Genomic DNA, 19,128 nt, shown 5'->3' with positions numbered 1-19,128 from the left:
TAAACTTCATCACCGGTTCAGCAGTTAATGGCTGAATTAGGGATTGTGTTTTTCGAGACCTAGCCCCCGTTGGAAAATTTGCTAAATGTTAGAAGATATATATATATATATATATATATATATATATATATATATATATATATATATATATATATATATATATTATTTCACTAGCTTAAAACGTTTTAACATTTACAAACACGTGTCCAGAATATTTAATTTTCCAATAATAAGCAAAAAAAAAAAAATTATATATATAGATATATATATATATATATATATATATATATATATATATATATATATATATATATATATATATATATAATAACTTAAAACGTTTTAAGATTTATAAACACGTGTCCAGACTTTAATTTTCGAATTGTAAACGACAATATATATATATATATATATATATATATATATATATATATATATATATATATATATATATATATATATATATATATATATATATATATATATATATAGTTGCCTACAATTCGAAAATTAAATATTCTGGACACGTGTTTATAAATATTAAGACGTTTTAAGCTAGTGAAATAATAATTTTCATCCACTTAAAATTGTAGCATGTGGAAGCAACTCTTCCTTAGTAACATAATGAATTTGCTGCAAAGTCTACATCAGTACTTTTCGTTGTGTGCATATTATGTACACTGTTGGCCCAGCGTTCGACTCTCCGACCGGCCAATGAAGAATTATAGGAATTTATTTCTGGTGATAGAAATTAATTTCTCGTCATAATGTGGTTCGGATTCCACAATAAGCTGTAGGTCCTGTTGCTAGGTAACCAGTTGGTTCTTAGCCACGTAAAATAAATCCAATCCTCGGGCCAGCCCTCTCTAGGAGAGCTGTTAATCAGCTCAGTGGTCTGGTTAAACTGAGATATACTTTGACATATTACGTACACAACGAAAAATACTGATGTAGACTTTGCAACAAATTCATTAATTTTACCTCTTTCATTCGATGATGTGATATGAAACGCACTCTCTCTCTCTCTCTCTCTCTCTCTCTCTCTCTCTCTCTCTCCCCTGCATACCCACAGGTTCATTTATCAATGTCAAAAGTTGTCGGAATCGGTCAGAAATATCAGATGCATATTTGCACCACCGTGTGACATCGCGTCTTTTCCAGTTGACAGTTAGGCATTTTTTTTCCATTTAACTGAATGGTGATCTTTTCCACGTTTATTATTCGAAAAATATTCTGCGAACTGAGTGGGTACAATTATTGTTTCAGTGAGTCTTTTTTTTTTTTTTTTGTAACTGTTGTTTACGTATTTTGTACGCAGCTAGATAATCTTTTCTTGTTCAGTTTTTCTGAAAATGCGGAAGAAATTATTTTTATGGAAATTTTTTATTGAGTTTTCTTCTAATGCTTCAATAATTATTTCTATTTTTATTCCTTTATACACACACATATAAAGACAGACAGACAACACACACATATATATATATGTATATATACACAGTATATATATAGTTCCTCATTGGACGGGTCGCTAGCGTTCTCAGCTAGCACTCTGCTGGTCCCGCGTTCGATTGTCCGACCAGCCAATGAAGAATTAGAGGAATTTATTTCTGGTGATAGAAATTCATTTCTCGTTATAATGTGGTTCGGATTCCACAATAAGCTCTAGGTCCCGTTGCTAGGTAACCAATTGGTTCTTAGCCACGTAAAATAAATCTAATCCTTCGGGCCAGCCCTAGGAGAGCTGTTAATCAACTCAGTGGTCTGGTTCAACTAAGGTATACTTAACTTATATAGTATATATGAATTATGCCTATATGTATGTATGTTATGTAATTTTGTCTACAAAATAGATAGTGAAAGAACACTTTCGTATTTGTGTTCCATGTTAACTATATTCTTGACACTCTTAAAATAGGTCGATCTTTTCTTAACCATTCTAGGCATGACAATATCCGTATGTTTATCTACCTTTTATTATTAATTGGTACACTTATCTACCGTTCCACAATAAATAATTTTCTAAAATAAGACAGCTTGAGAAGTTTATTGAAAACCCTTATATTGCAGTAATATTAAAACTATTTTTCTAGGAGAGAGAGAGAGAGAGACAGAGAGAGAGAGAGAGGCGGGGGGTGGGGGTGACTTACAGGAGAACTCAAACCAACCCAGCGATTCCATACATAGTACGATCCGCAGATTATTTGTTAAACAATTTTAATACAAAATAATATCGATCTAGTTTGAGTTTTTGCTTTTTTGAAGTGACAGTATTATTATGAATTTTTTTTTTTTTTTTTTTTTTTTTTTTGCATACAATGTTACGGGGAAAACCATGTGGTTATGACTTTTCTAGCCGGCTTCCACCAAACATAAAGACCACGTGCAAAATATAAGAAAATACTAAGCAAAGAGTGTAAGAGAAAGGCTTAATATTTATTTTAGTATTAGCAAACAACAAACGATTAGTAAGTAATATATAAATAAATGAACCAAACATACGGTCAGTAAACAAAACAAACAACAAACAAAATAAGTTCTTAAATAAATGTGATGATAAATAAACAAGGGCCTTTTTGTGTACCCTCAAGCAAAGCGCTCAACCCCACGACTGTGAAATGCCTTGAAAAAGAGGCAGTGGCACTTGATGCTCTTATCAGACTCATGCCAGAGGGAACAAGGAGGAAAATGAGATGGCCAGGATAACAAATTTTCTTTCTGCGAAAGAAAAATATGGAAATGACGATCAGTAATCGTATTAAGTACTTTTATTTTATATTATTTTTAGACCACCGAAAAAGCCAATATTTGTAGTATCATCTGACGTGAGATAGAGAATATGGAAGCACCATAAATTACTTATATATCCTTGAATTACCTGGATATCCTATGATTTCATGAGATCAGGAACAAACACAAATAAAAACAGACAAATAAACAAGTCAAAGGAGCACGGCTTGCCGTTAGGTTGCCTGAGGTCATGCAAAATGACAGCTTGTGTATATAATACAAACATAATACTGCCGTCGTGTTCGTGTGTCCTTTAGAAAGTTATGTCTTAGCTACTGGGAAATGCTCCCCCCCCCCAACCCCCATGTGAAAAAAAGTTCATTTTTTTATTCTTTTTCTACAATAACAGAGGTAGACGCAACTGCAGCAGCTGTACGATTATATTCTTAATATTATTAGATTTAATTTCGGCTCATCACTCCAGTTTCTTTCTTGGCCATCTGCTGTTGATTTGATTGTGTTTCTAGGATTAATTTATTTTAGTTTTATATGAGTTATCTCACACGAATTCCAGCGCTGTTTGCCTTTGAAAGACTGCAGCTGTTGAAGTTTGTAACAATGATGTTCATGGCGTGTGCAGCATGTCTGGTAACTTTTAGTTCACATTCTTTGCAGCATAAAAAAAAGTCAAATAATTTAGATTACTTCAGAAAATGAATCTGTCATTTGTCCCTTAGTATTTTTCATGGCGTCAATGAATTCCAAAAGATAAACTATAACACTACTAAGAGGCTAGCAGTTAAAGTGTGCTGTAGCGATCTGGCAAAGAACCAGAAGTTCCTGACTCGGACAAAGCTAATGCTACCTTGTGCCGCGCCCTCCTGCTCTAGAGCACGACAGCAATCACTACAAAGTGAGGGAGTCTGGTCAGATCGGTGAAATACTGCAACCTACGGTGTTGGCATAAAATCATTGGCTATGGATAATCTAACAGGGTGGATGGTTTAGGTTAGGGCACTGAAGCAACTGTGAAAGTTTATGCTAAGTTACTAAACCAAAGTAGCCTAGCCTAGGTATATGCCTAAATTATAACACCAAATACTGTGGTAGGTCTATAGAATTAAATTGCCAAAACATAAAATAATGACAACTTTATTACACGAATCTTAACATTAATAGTGATGACTACATATAGCACAGCAAGGAGCGCCAGTAACCAAAACTTGACCAAAACTAAGTAACCAAGGTGTTCATTGACAAGTACTTAAGAGAATTCCCAATCAATCACATGTCAGTTAAGTCTGAATCAGTTGCACTTATTAGCTTGGAAATCAACTTCACCGAAGTGGATTGCAGGTTTGCCTTCACAAGCTGGGCCCGTCATCTCCCCTCCCCTCTCTCTTTTCCCCACCAAAAGGGTTGGTACAAAACAGAGGACAGCCAAGATGCGCAAGACAAACAAACAATGCATTTATAACATGACACTTTTTAATACTGATGAGGCAAAGCTGCTGCATTTGCATGGTTCTTTACAAACGTTGAGTAAAGAAAATGTAACCGTTTACTGACTAAACACCATAAACAATTAAATTTGAGACCGTATGCTCAGAATGAGAGTATTGGCATTAGGCATTAAAATGTTGACAAAAATACTGAATTTTAGATTTGGCGAAATGACTTTCAAGCATACTTCTCAAATGCAGAAAATAGCATACAAATAAAATCAACAATTGCATATAAATTATATTAACCAAATTTTTCCTCAGGAAAAATTTAAGAATATTCAGGATATTCTCTACATGTGCCGTGTTATGAAGCTTGGTTACCGTAGCATTCTTGTTTCACTCTTTACCTTGTAGGAAAGTACAGTAGAACAGACTATTCTGCAAATTAACTTCATTAATATTGCTGACAGCGGCGGCAAAGAGACCTCTTGTTTACGTTTTGCGATGGAAACATAGGCAACCCTAACTACTATTCAATTACCATAAAAAAAACTGCATCTGTAAAAGCCACTGTCGTCCGTAATGGAACGGTCCAATGAACGCGAGCGAAATCAGCCATTCATATTTGGCGCGTCTCACAAAGAGTCCTGGATGTAGCGTCAGCCTGCGTCGTCATTGGATAATTCTATTGTTTACGTTTCATTTCAATTGGTATTGCTACCTAGCATTTCAGGAGGAGACAGTGTTTCGAAAGGAAGAGTAGTGTTAACCGATAGTAATATAATTGTGACTTCTCATTACTCTAAGAAAAGGTAGACCAATTGCTGAACAAAGATAACAAAAGAAAAGAATACCAGTTGCTGAACAAAGATAACATAAGAAAAGGTACACCAGTGGCTGAACAAACATAACAAAGATTTGTGAAATTTTGTGAAAAACACAGGCACTCATGAAAAGAGTATCCTGGCATTTTAGAGTGTAATGGTTATGTTATCAAGGCGAGTACTGTATTTCGGCAATTTTACAGAAAATTCAGAGCTGATACAATTTTGCAATCTTATGCTCGTTTGTTCATTTTGCGCTTTGGTAGAAACTCAGTGAAATTTATGTTCAACCTCGGCCTGCAATGGCGTTTACGCTGGTAGAAACTCAGTGAAATTTATGTTCAACCTCGGCCTGCAATGGCGTTTACGCTAGGACGTTAGGCCTAGAGGAATATCTAAACCACATATTACTGAATTGCAAGAACCCAAACGAAGAAAGAATATGGTCAGGAAGCGAGAAACACACAGGCTAAATGTGATTTTCTTATTTACAGAAGAAAGAAATAAACATGATGTAAAACGAAGAGAATGTGAAAGAGCTCAGAAACGAGCTCAGAAACGTAGGCTAAGAGCTCGAGAGGTGGCAATGCAAACGCAAACCGAACAGAACTGAATGCTGCTGTGATGTTACTTAGGATTACGTCCGTAATTAGTTTGCTACTTCAAATGATGTTTGTGAAAGACACTACTTGTGTAAGGTAGAGAGAGTTTGCGAAGGCTTTGTTTCATCATGTTAATGATAAAGCGTCCTAAAGAACTCTGCTCGAGTTAGTCTGCAACCAATCAAACGGGAAACCATTTCAGGCTGAACGCTGACCAGCACTTTTGGGCTGACGGAAAGAATTATGAGAACCTGTGGCATGCTGCTAAGTAGGGTAGTATTTTACCTGCTACTTAGTCATAAAATAGTTTCAAATTAAAAACGTGCCGCAAAAAAATTCATGCTCAAGTGTCCAAGACAAGTCTGTCCCACCGCCATTCGCACCAGGAGGATCTTAGCCTATCCCGAGGAGCTAAGGTAAATTTAAATGAATTGTTATTAATTTTATAATAATATTAGCCTATATGTGGTACTAGCGGGAATAAGAGTTAATTTTTTCAAGTTCGCCCGCTTAGTGCTATATTTATAGCACATGTGTTGTGATTGGTTAGCGTTTGAAGGAATACAGGGGCGAATAGCCCTCAAGTCAGTTTTTATAATATTGATTTTATATATGTTTGTTTATAAGTTAGGCTAGGAATGTTAGTGTAGGTTTTTACGTAGAGAAAATAAAGAGAAAGTAGGGGCTAAGCTTTCGATAGCTGCCCCTTCATGTATGCTAACTAGATGTCTTATGAAACGAAAGATTAAAGTAAATAATACAGTATTGCTTCTTGGACGACCGCCTTGCGTGCTTTCGGATCTCGTTAGTTCTGAATCTCAATTTTTGGAACAAATCCGTTTTTGTTTCTACACCCTGTAAGTCCCGGGTCTTCGTGATATTTCCTATAATCACCAGGCGAAAGACGTACGATAACGTGACCTTTGCCTCGAACAGCGAATGTCAAAAATACATAGAATACGAGGGATCGAAGGGAATAGTCGAAAAATAAAGCTTTATTTTATTTTATTTCAGGTGATTTGCACCATTTAATTTTCCAAGAAACTGGTAGTTATACTAGAACGAGGAATGTTTTGTGGTGTTGCATATGTAAAAAGCATTTTAAATTTCGGTACTTATTTGTATTCCAAAATCAGTATATTTATTTTTTTGCTTTTTTAGTAGCAGTTTATTATTAAAAGGCGATATTGCACTGGTAATATTTTCTTTTCCCCTAGATATATCCTCAACAGTATTGCATTACGATTCCTAAAGGGGATAAAATTGTTCGAATAAAAGTTGTTATTATTAAAAATTGTTTGCAGTACGTTGTAAGTTATATTTTAGTATACAATAAAGAATTACATATCAGTACATAATATTTTAGTATACAATAAAGAATTACATATCAGTACACGAGAAATGCAGCGAAGAATTGCACTTTCAAGAGGGAAAGGGGTGGTGTGTTGCCGGCAGCCTTTACGTAGTGCTGTGAATTCAGAGCACTATTTTATTTTAATATTTTTACGGAAAAGGAATACAAAAGTTTATTTCCCACTGAATGCAGTCATTCTACGTCGGAAAATTAACTCTTATGCCGAATAGATCTCATAATTTAGCCAATTAAATATAGAATTGCTTCATAATGGATTAATCAATAACTCTAAAAACGAATCGGGTTATAGCACGTACAGAGTAGACATTGCCTACATGTGGCCTTTTTTTTGTAGATAGGCACACATATATATGTATATTATATATATATATATATATATATATATATGTGTGTGTGTGTGTGTGTGTGTGTGTGTGTGTGTGTGTGTGTGTGTGTGTGCAGAGGAGACGGACGAAAACCACGCATCACTAGACTGCCATTTTATTTTATAGTCAACGTCTCGTAATTATTTACAGAGTTACATTCTCAAGGCTGAGCATAAGAAAAGATAAAAAACAATTATAAGTACAGTCTTAGAATGCTTTTAAAATATTACAGAGTAAGAATGAAATAAATAAAAATAAAAACAGTCAACCTAGAGGTGAGACAGTAAGGAGCTAAATGGAAAGAAACCACCACAGCAAGAAGTTAAGCTAAATACAATTTTTATTTTTGTGTATTTCATTCTTACTCTGTAATATTTTAAATATATTCCAAGACTGTACTTATAATATCTTTTCTTGTGCACATCCCCGAGGATGTAATTCTGTAAATAATTACGAAACATTGGCTATAAAATAAAAAAAAAAAACAGCATAGTGATGTGGTTTGCGTCCATCCTCTGTTGAATATGTTTCCTGAGTTTCCCTGTACCCTACATATATATATATATATATATATATATATATATATATATATATATATATATATATATATATATATAATAATATATATATATATACATATAGTATACATATATATATATATATATATATATATATATATATATATATATATATAGTTACAGTACAGAGTGGATCATTCCTAGATAGTGGCCCACCGGTTTCAATCTGGTATGCATTCATCTTTGCAGCGTGTTTAGTACAAGCCCATTATGGATTACCGTAAAAATGTAAACAAATGACTAAATATCATAAAGATAATGACCTCCAAGACATGTCAGTCATATATAGCTACCCCCAAAAACCCTTGGGGTCACTATTTAGGAAAGATCCCACAGAATATTTATATATTACAGGTGTCTCATAGCCTTTTTTTAGATGTTTCAACTTACCCAGACCAAGTACCCTATGTTAAGTTAGGTTAGGAGAGTTACAGTACATTCATTCAAATCAAGACCTGTCTAAGTTAAGATTAGATTATTAAGGTTGGTTAGGCTGTGAGCATGCATCCGGCATTAAGCTAGGTTACATCAATGGTTTTTGTTTTATTCTATTTTAGCTTTAGTGATAGATTATGTGGGACGTCCAGGGGGCAAAAACCTTCCTCCAAGTCAGCCAATGACTTGGCGTACTTGCTTAGGTTAGGTTATGAGGGATAGTTTACTTCCAAACTGAGTATTCCATTTGAGCTTCATGATTAGGCTTGGAGGATCCATAGAAGGTGAAGTAAACATCCCTTATTTGAGACCCATAACCCTAGGTATAGATTAAGTAATATGTAGTTGACTATTGATGCATCCCAAAATAGGAAGGTTACAATATATATATAGCCTATATCTTCATTCACATTTTTGTATTCACCTACCTTGAAATCCAAGTTTCCCACAGCCATCAAATAAACAAAATTATTAGAAAAACCATATTCTTCATTTTCCCTTAATTATACACTTTTTATTAGTATTTATTGTAACATTCTTTTAATGAAAATGATTCTTGTGTCAAAAATTGAGTGTTTTTACCAGTAAAATTTTGATGGCAGTTTACCCTAGGGAAATCTTGGATTATACTGGTAGAAATCACATGTAATGTGTATAAGAATGGATGATAGCCTAGTAAAAATAGAAACAAATTTTTATTATATACTGTATATACTGTACAAGTACACTATATTCAGCAGCTGACACTTATTGACACCAGTATAAAATTTTAGAGTAGCCTACTATGTAATGCAGAATATATAAAATATAAATTTCATGTTTTGGAACACAGGAAACCCAACCAAACCTGACCTAGAGCTGCAATAGTCTAGGACATTGATCCACAGCAATTTAACATTCTTACCTTACCTAACCTAGGGCACAGTGCACTAACTGTCCAACCTCTATAACCTGACTTACCTTAAATTAGGGAGCTAGGTCCCGCCACCTAACCTGCCAGATCATGAATCAGGGAGCTGGGTTCCCCACTGCCTAACCTGACCTAACATGAATTAGGGAGTGGGGGATTCCTCCCCCCCCCAGCTAACCAGACCTTAAATCTGAAGTAACAGTCAATCAAGAGATATCCAATATACTTGCCACCCTAACCTAACCTAGGCTAGGGCACTGGGTCCTAATCTACTGTAAGTGCAAGTGGGCCCCTAGTTAGGCTAGGCCTAGGTGCCCTAATGTAGTTAGTTGTGAAGGCTGGACAGGCTAACAATTATTCTGGGTCAAGTCAGGTTAAGAAAGTTAGGTTATGGTTCACTGTTGTGTATGGCTCTTATTTCAGCTTTAGGGGTAGTTAAGGTGAATAAACATGGCACATCATTAATGTTATGATAGGAAAGCTCAGTTTCTGTGCACTAGGTAAGACAGTGTTACCATTCATCTTAGGTCCATGATTACTTAGCCTACATTAGGTTAGGAAGGTTAGTTGACTGTGCATCCTGTGTTTGACTACATTTCAGCATTAGAGTTAGGGTATGATTGTGCAGGGGGAAGAAGCACAAAACTCTGGCTGTTCTAGGACATGGCACCCAAAGCTGGGGAGGTTAGATTAGTACATCACCAAGACTAACTCCTAGTATCCCACTGTCTTCCAAAATATTGTGGGAATTAGGGATTCATATTAGGGTAACCAAGCTTTTGCAATGTAAATATGTAAAAATTAAAATACCATAATATCAGAACAGCCATACTTCATGTATGTACTGCATTTTTGGCTTTCGAATAACATTGTGGCCTCATTCAATGAAATTGACATTACACTTATGCCCAGACTTGCAGGAATTAAGACTTTTTCCTTGGAGATATGACAGTCATGATTTTTACTTGTAAACTAAGGTTTCATAAAAGGCGAGCAGTATAGGCTCAAAATTTGTATATACTTGAGCCCATATTTCTGTAGTATCAGGAAGTCTCCCTATTTATAGGATCATGTATTCACAGTTCCAAAGTCAAAAGTTCATGCTATATATATATATATATATATATATATATATATATATATATATATATATATATATATATATATATATATATATATAATGTGTATATATTTTGTTACTGGCACAAGGCCTTAATGGGGATAAGTTATCTAGCCAAGACACTAATTCTGCGAACTTGTCTGTAAGAGAAGGTTGCCATTCAAACTCGAGGGTCTGACACTTAATTTAATTACAAAAAAAGATAAAACAGCTCAGTTAAGATGGATTTGAAACATAAAAGGGGATGAATAAATGGTACTAGACAGGTGCTTTAAATGTACAATTCAATTGAAAACTGATATGGAAGGGGGCCTTGTTGGATTGGCAGGCTTGAGGTTGCCAGAGTGAAATTGTTGCTGGGAGCAACACCATCCTGATACGGAAAGATGCAGGAATTAATATTTAATCTGGTATGCATGTGTTCCCTTATTAATTAAATAGCCCTAGTTAACTGAGGGCATAAGGATGAACCGGATATAGCGGGTGAAAATTACGATCTTACATGTGCTTCAAGATGGGGCTCTGTAGGTGGACAAAGGGATGGGGTGTAGGGAAGGGTGAAGGGACGTTAGGAGGATGAAAAGAATGGATGTGGATTCGAGAGAATTATGATTGCGGGACAGACCAGAAACCTTCACTGAGACACCTACCTGATTCAGTATATTGGCGCATTTGTAGACTTAAATGCCTGTAGAGGTAGAGACAATCTCAGTGGACCCTTAGAGTTGTTAGGGCCCTGGCTGGCAGGTTTGGCCAAGGTCAGAGCAGCTCACTTCCAGTCTCAAAGAATCCTAGTGCGAGAAGAATGACCTTTGGCTGGGCCGAACCTCAGATACCCGGTTGCGGGCAGTGCTTATCGCTACTCCTGTTGTGTAATACCTCTTTTGACCTATTCATAGCAGGCCTGTACCTGGGGAGGGGGGTTGAATGACCTCCTCCCGAAAAAAATTTTTTTTTTCTGGAAGTCCATATTTTCTGTGACTATCCTTTTCACTGAATTGTACTTATAAAGTAAAAAATAACAATCTTTTGTTTTTTCAGCAAGTCTTCTTTTATAAATTTTGTTATTAAAAATTAACATCATTCTTTAATAGTAGGAAATACAAGAGTGATAATAGGAATATGATATAGGACACCATATTTGTAGATTTTAGTAGAGAAATTATAATTTTAAAGCTGTGATACGATAATCTGGTCAGAGGAATTTGATGATACTGCAGCAAGGCTGCCAAAACGTGGAATTTACGTCATCGAGATGGCTGATCTGCTCCATTTTCAAGTATTTCATCTTGTATATACCTATATATGCAATGATATATATAGAAGAAAAGGTCCAGTTTTGAGAAAAATTACCCCCCCCCACCTTCCCTAAAAAACTGGGTACGGGCCTGCATAGGCTGGTCTTACTGGAATTATCTTATGTCTTCTGGCCCAGACTGGTGTAATCTGGAGATGTCTGAAATGAAAGGTCTCTGACCAAGGTAAACTGAACAGGCATGGGAAGGAAGGGGAGGCTTCTTATGTGTGGCAAGCACGGAAGTTATTCTGCCATGTTCTGCTCTACTTTGATATCTAGTAGTTTAAATGAACTTTTATTAGTTTAATTGCAATGACTGAAGGCCTCAATTGTAACAGCTCCCCGTTTTAACAGAGATTCCATCCTTGAACTGGATGGTAGTTCTTCAAGAAAGTGCTGATCGCTACTGAAATTAAGTTCTATTCTTAAGCCTCATACAGTAGAGGAATTTATAAAACATAATAGTTAGAAATAATTAAGCTGCCACTAGGAGATTTACTAAACTTTGTGAAATTACTTCGAGATACTACAAAGGTTACTACTAAGAGTCTGCCAATGAGGCAACTGATGCAATCAAGTAATGATCCTATTTCGAAAGGAATACACGTCACCCTAACCTGGCACATAAAGTTACAAAGTGAAATGATGTCGCTTGGACGTAAACACAAAAACAAAAATTGAATGAGCAATTTAAAGGATATGCAACATAGCAAAGAGAAAAACTAAAATATAATGTTACAAAAGAGTTAGGATGTGTCCTCAGTTGTGAGCTGGAAAACAGTTGTAGCTGTTACAATTTTTCCATACAAACTCTGAATAGCCTCTCTGGAAAGACTTCAGAGTTGCAGGTACTGTACATGGCACTATGGGCTGAGGCACTGGTGCTGGGAGAGCTCATTTGCTCTTTAAATGCCTGCCTTTTCCCGATGCTTGTGCTGTGGCTTCCTAGTTGAAACCTGGAAGAGGGCTTCTTGAGGAGCCTGTGAGGTATCTCAGGTCAAGCACAACCCTGGTCGTGTGGACATGTCACCCTTTGAATTGAGGTCTGTGAGGGCCTGTGATGTTGCTGAGGCTGGCACTGGAGAATCTAGACTCCACACTGCCTCAACTGCTGCAACAACTGGGTCAGCCGCAGTGCCTGTTACAATGTCATTAGGTGTCTGGTGGGTTGGCCCAGGTTGTTCAGGATGGTCCCTAAGGTTTAAACCTCGGCTGGAGATGCATCAGCCAGGGTCTTCTGGGTTTGGTGTACTTGGGTGAGAGGCTGGAGAATAATCTCAGATAGTGGTTTGTCTGTCAGCATCTATTCCATAGAGGACTTGGCTGGTGAGGAGGACAAGGGAGGACTTATACCCAACTTAGAAGGTTCTCCCTCCATAGGAGGTGAGAGTGATTCTGCTGTGGATTGGGGATCCAACAGGGTTACTATCACTAGCTCAGACACGGGTTGTGAGGCTGTGTCTGGGAATGAGTTTTCACGGCTGATGAGGAAATCCGGAGGGTGAGACTCTGAAGTTGGAGGAGATGCTGGCTCTTGGCCGGTCACAGGTTGTGAGGCCATGGCGGTGATCGAGAAAGGAGCCGGATTGGAATCTCTTAGAGAGAGATTTAAAGAGTGCTCTCACTCGGGTTCTGGCTCTGGTGCAGACCCAGGCTCTGGCTCTGGCACTGGCTGTGAGTAGACGTCATACTTGGCAAGAGTACCTGATGTCCACTCGGAAGGTTCAGGACTTTGAAGGAGTCCAGGCGTTGGCTCTGGCTGTAGCTCAATGTCGGAGCTAGACTGCAAAGCAGTGCCTGATGGAGAATGAGAAGTTGCATGACTCTGGTAAGGCACGATTTGTGGCCTCTGCTGAGAGTCCTGACCTAAGAGGAGGCCATAGCCTCTGGGAAGGACTTCAGCTACTCCGAGAGTGCTTATCCTACTCTTGTGGGGCATTGTTATCCTCAATCAGACAATGGGTAGAGTTAGTCTAGAGTCATTAATACCATGAATGATCAAGGGTCTGTTCTCTTCAATTCTGGCACCAGTGGGCACTTTATCTCACTTGATCATGAAGACTTGGGTGCCAGTGTCTTGGAACGAATGACCTGTTGGGGTCAAGTGTGACCCCTGGGAGGTGCGTCAGTGATTGGATCAACAGCTGGGGGTCCTAAGGCAAAATCTGGAGTGGATGCTAGAGCAACAATGGCTGGGGAGGACCATTTGGGTCAATTCTTATAGTTCTGGGTGTGCCCTTATAATTGGCATACCTGGCAGAATGCCCGGCTCCAGTCCCTTTTAGGCGCCATAACCGTAGGGTTAGGCGTAGGTCTTTGTTTGGAGGAACCATTAGTTAGGGGAGCCCTTTTAGTTTGGCACTGAGCTTCGGTATGGTCGATTTTGTTACAATAAGTGTATGGAGGATGATCTGCTTGGGCCTGACCGATGTAGAAGATGACATAATGGGCTTAGAGGGAGTTATACTATAGGAGTTAGAATAGGGGTGTTGTAGCTGAAAGGTATCAGTTATCTGGCAGTACTCATGGTAGGTGGCTGTCTTCTTCTAAGTAATGTAAATGGCTAGTGGTTCAGGGGCATACTTCCACAAATCCTCAATCATTATTTGGTTCTTGAGGTCTTTAGTTCCTCACTGGGTAAGCGGGTTCCGTTCTCAGCTACCACTCTGTTGGTCGCAAGTTCGAATCTCCGACTGGCCAGTGAAGAACAAGAGGAATTTGTTTCTGGTGATAGAAATTCATTTCTCGCTATAATGTGGTTCGGATTCCACAATAAGCTGTAGGTCCCGTTGCTAGGTAACCAGTTGGTTCTTAGCCATGTAAAAATAAATCGAATCCTTCGGGCCAGCCCTAGGAAAGCTGTTAATCAGCTCAGTGGTCTGGTTAAACTAAGATATATTTAACTTTCTTGAGGTCTTTGTACTCTAAGCACTGCATGGATTCTAGCCAGTGGGTAAATACCTGGGCCTTCTTAAAGGACCAGTCGGCCCAGGATTGACCAGTAGCCTTGGAAAGACCACGCCACTGCTGGCTCCAATATTTGGGGCTGAACTTGTAAGCCTCAACCAAAAATCTCCTGACTTCAGTAAGGCCTCCTCATTTGGCTCCTCCTAGGGTTTGGAGGGCGTCCTTACCCTTTCCCTTCATGTATTTAGCTAAGATCATGGCCCTGTCGGCGTTCGTTGCATTGTACTGCACAAAGATGACCTCCACGTCATCTATCCACCTTGTAGGGTCCACATTGTCCCATTATGTGATGAGCAAGGTGATGAGGGGGATAACATTGTGGGCTGGCCTGGGTGGAGGAAGAGGAGCAGTGGCTTGTGGGTCAAGCTGAGCCATCTGGTATTCATGATCTCGTAGTTCTTTCTTCTCCTTTTCGTTCTTCTCTGCTGGCTGTCATTTCTCCTTTTCTTTCTCTCTCTGCTCCACCCCCAACTCCTTGGCTTCCCTCTGAGCTTCTGCTACATAGTCTCACAATTGTGCTCCCATTAAGCCCATGCGTTGTCCACGTGCAAGGGCGGCGTCATCCTGTTTGGTTTCTTAGAGGCTAAGGCTAAACCGCACTTAGGAACCTGTGAGAGTGTGTTGGCTGTGCAAGTGGGAGGCTACCCTGTGATAGTGTCCCTGTGGAAAGGGTGGCACAGTTAGCAAGGGTACCTGTGGGAAGGCTTCCTGTTAAGTGAATGCACCCGGTAGAGGATACACTGTTGTGGGGTGCAGCTGTGGTGAGCTGCACGTCGATGGAGTGCCCCTGTGGAAAGATACACTGCAAAAGAGTGCTCCTGTGGGAAGGTAGCAGTGTGAATGAGTGCATCTGAGAGAGGTCACACTGTTGTGGAGTGCAACCTATGTAGGCTACACTGTTGCTGGTTGAGTAAATTTGCACTTGGCGTGTGGCTTGTTCAGGAGAACAATCTAAGTGGGTTTGCAATAACAGAATCAATCCCGTAAGGTCTGCAGTGGGAAATTGGTAATTAAAAGGAGTATCTTGTACTTGTATAGGAACTGCTTAGAATGAGCATGCAAGGATAAAATGATAAGGTCACTTCACCCCTTAGGCCAACGGAATGAACATTGGAAGACATTGCGTCTTACACAAGTGAGTATGAGCAGACTGGTCGTCTGCGGTTAGGTAGAGAAAATTAAATAAAAGTTCTGAAAGTCTTCCTCTTGAAAGGTTAAATGATTAGCGTACATTGCTAGAATTAAATTGAAGACATTATGTCGTTCAGAATAGATTTTTGCAGTAAGGTTTCAGCCCACAGTAAAGAAACTGACTAATGAAATAGAATTTTTGAAATGTTCCCCTCAAAAGTTTGAACGAATTAATACGAAAGATTAAAAAGCGTTAACATGCATGTCCACTACGATGAAGAAATAAAATTACGAATGATTCGAACAGCGATCAGCAAGAATATTTGAGCTTATCGTCTTCCTAAATTATAGAGAAAGCTGTTTCAGAGGAATGGAATGACACGATCTTAAACGAACAAAATGTTTTCAGCCAACATGTGGTTACCTTTCTTTGTAAACTATGCACTGTACAGATTTCCTAGTGAATTCCTAATGACAAATTTCCTATCTCACTTTACTTTCTAGCGAGAATTTATGAAAGCACAGACATGAATTCCGAATTAATACACTTGCTAGTTATTTCACTCTGCAGAACTCTGCCGTAAAAAAATTTACTTTATGGTTGACCTCAGTCACCAGATAGAAGAGGAGAATTAAGTCAGTCATAATTTTAATGATGTTGATTTCCAAGCAAACTACCTCTATGTGAATCCTGGCAAGGTTAGCCACTGTTAAGGTACAAGGCCTTAATGATAAAACAGTTCAATTAACATGGATTTAAAGCATAAAAGGCGATAAATAAGTGGCACTAAGCAGATGTTTTAAATGTATAATTCAGTAGATCTGATATGGAAGGGGGCCTCGTTGGATTGGCAGGCTTGAGGTTGGCAAAGTGAAATTACTGCTAGGAACAACACCTTCCTGAAATGGAAAGGTGCAGGAATTAATATTTAATCTGGCATGTATGGGTTCCCTAATTAATTGAATACCCTAGTTAACTGGGGGCATAAGGATGAACTGGATATAGCGAGATGAAAATTATAATCTTACATGTGCTTCAAGATGGGGCTCTGTGGATGGACAAAGGGATTGGGTGTAGGGGAAGGATGAAGGGACGTTAGGAGGATGAAAAGAATGGATGTAGATTCGAGAGGATTAGGATTGCGGGACGGACCAGAAACCTTCACTGAGACACCTACCTGATTCATGTCCAGTCTTAAAGAACCTAGTGTGGGAAGAATGACCTTTGGCTGGGTTGAACCTCAGATGCCCAGTCGGGGGCCAGTGCTTATCACCACTCCTGTCATGTGATACCTCTTTCAACCTCTTCGTAGGTGGGCTTAATGGACTTATCTTACTTCTTCTGGCCCAGACTGTTATGATCTGGAGATGTCTGAAATGAAAGGTCTCTGACCGAGGTAAACTGGACAGTCTTGGGAAGGAGGTGGAGGCTTTTAAGGTGCGTGTTAACCAGTTATTTCACCATGTTCTGTGATACTTTGATATCTAGTTGTTTAACTGAAAACTTATTAGTTTAATTGCAATGGTTGAAGGCCTCAGCTGTAACTAAAACATATATGTGTGTATATATATATATATATGTATATATCTTGTCATGGACTGAAACTTGGCCCTGCAGGTGCTTACCAAAAAAAAAAAAGAAATGGGACTGGAATGACTGACAGCAGTTGTGACAAACAAAGAAGGAAGGAGCAGAACAAAACCATAAATATAGCCTTAAGATTAATTTATTATACACAAATGTGCAAGTAAGTCAGGTCCAGTTAGAAACAAATCAAATAAACATTATACATATAATGAATTAAACAATAGCAAATGCAGCAACAATAAAAACCCATTTAAATCATTCTTAAACAACTCAATACAGTAATAAACAGTTCATGAGCAGCATTAACCATAACACAACAAAAGCAGCATCATAAATACTAAAAAAAAAACCACAGGATAAATGCAAAAGCAGTAAAATACATGATATAGTAAACACAAGACTAGGCAGTATAATACACACAAAAACACAGCATCATAAACAATGAAAAACCATAAAATAAAAGTTAAAACAAATGCAAAAACAGGCAGCATAATACATAATACAGTAAGAGTAAAATAAATACAAAAAACAGACAAACACTGCCACAAACAGACAAACACTGCTACAAACAGACAAACTCCCAAGAGTTGTCGAAAACGACAACTGTCACTAAGGATGTGGAAAAACAACAGACGAACAAGGTCGAGGCATCGAAACAACCAAGGTTGTGGAATCAGGAATACATCCACAGATGACCTGAGCGTGTCGTCGAGACATCCAACTACTGCCATTAACAAAGAAGTTGCACCATCAGGCTAAGAGGTCTTCCACCTCCCGCCGAAGGCAACAGGTAGGCACAACCTGCCGTTCATCCAAACGGCTCCTACAACTCAGCTGCCAAAATACTGTTATTCTCTGCTGCTGTTCTGAACCAGACTTGCTGCCACCCTGGACCTGACTGATGCTGTCAAAATCACCGAGACAGACATCAACTCCTCCCACAAAGAAAATACACCAATAGGTAAGGAGGCAACAACCCACTAAAGAAACAATCAGCAAATGATTGTTCCCAATACAACAACTGCTTAACCTTACAATCTGTATATCTATACACACACATATATATTTAGTATTATATATATATATATATATATATATATATATATATATATATATATATATATATATATATATATATATATATATATAACTAACATACTTTTATATGTATGTATCTATAATAATATATATATATATATATATATATATATATATATATATATATATATATATATATATATATATATATATATATATATATATTATAATTATGATATATGTGTATATATACAAGGCTAAATTTCAGTTTAATGATCTTCCTACATTTCAGTTTTGAATTTGTGAATCTGGAAATCGGAATGAATGTGCCCATACGGTGTCTGATTCTGTAGAATATAGCCTTAAGTACAATGAGACAGGGCCCTATGTTGAGATTGAATTTTATTTGTTGCTCAGTATTTAAAAGTATAAAAAAAGTATCTAAAAATAGCTTGAGTTTCGAAATTCACAACTAGCTAAATATTACTACTTATCAATCAGCTATCATGGAGGAGGTTTGTTGATTTCTAATCTACGTAGAGATTTCTGAGAGGAATATGGGAATATAGACACGCACACACACACACTCACAGCCACACACACAAAACGCATATATATATATATATATATATATATATATATATATATATATATATATATATATATATATATATATATATATATATATATTATATATATATATATATATATATATATATATATATA

The sequence above is a fragment of the Macrobrachium rosenbergii genome, chromosome 43 (genome assembly GCF_040412425.1).
Source record: "Macrobrachium rosenbergii isolate ZJJX-2024 chromosome 43, ASM4041242v1, whole genome shotgun sequence".
NCBI classification, from domain to species: Eukaryota; Metazoa; Arthropoda; class Malacostraca; order Decapoda; family Palaemonidae; genus Macrobrachium; species Macrobrachium rosenbergii.
Note: the sequence above shows the minus strand (reverse complement) of the source record.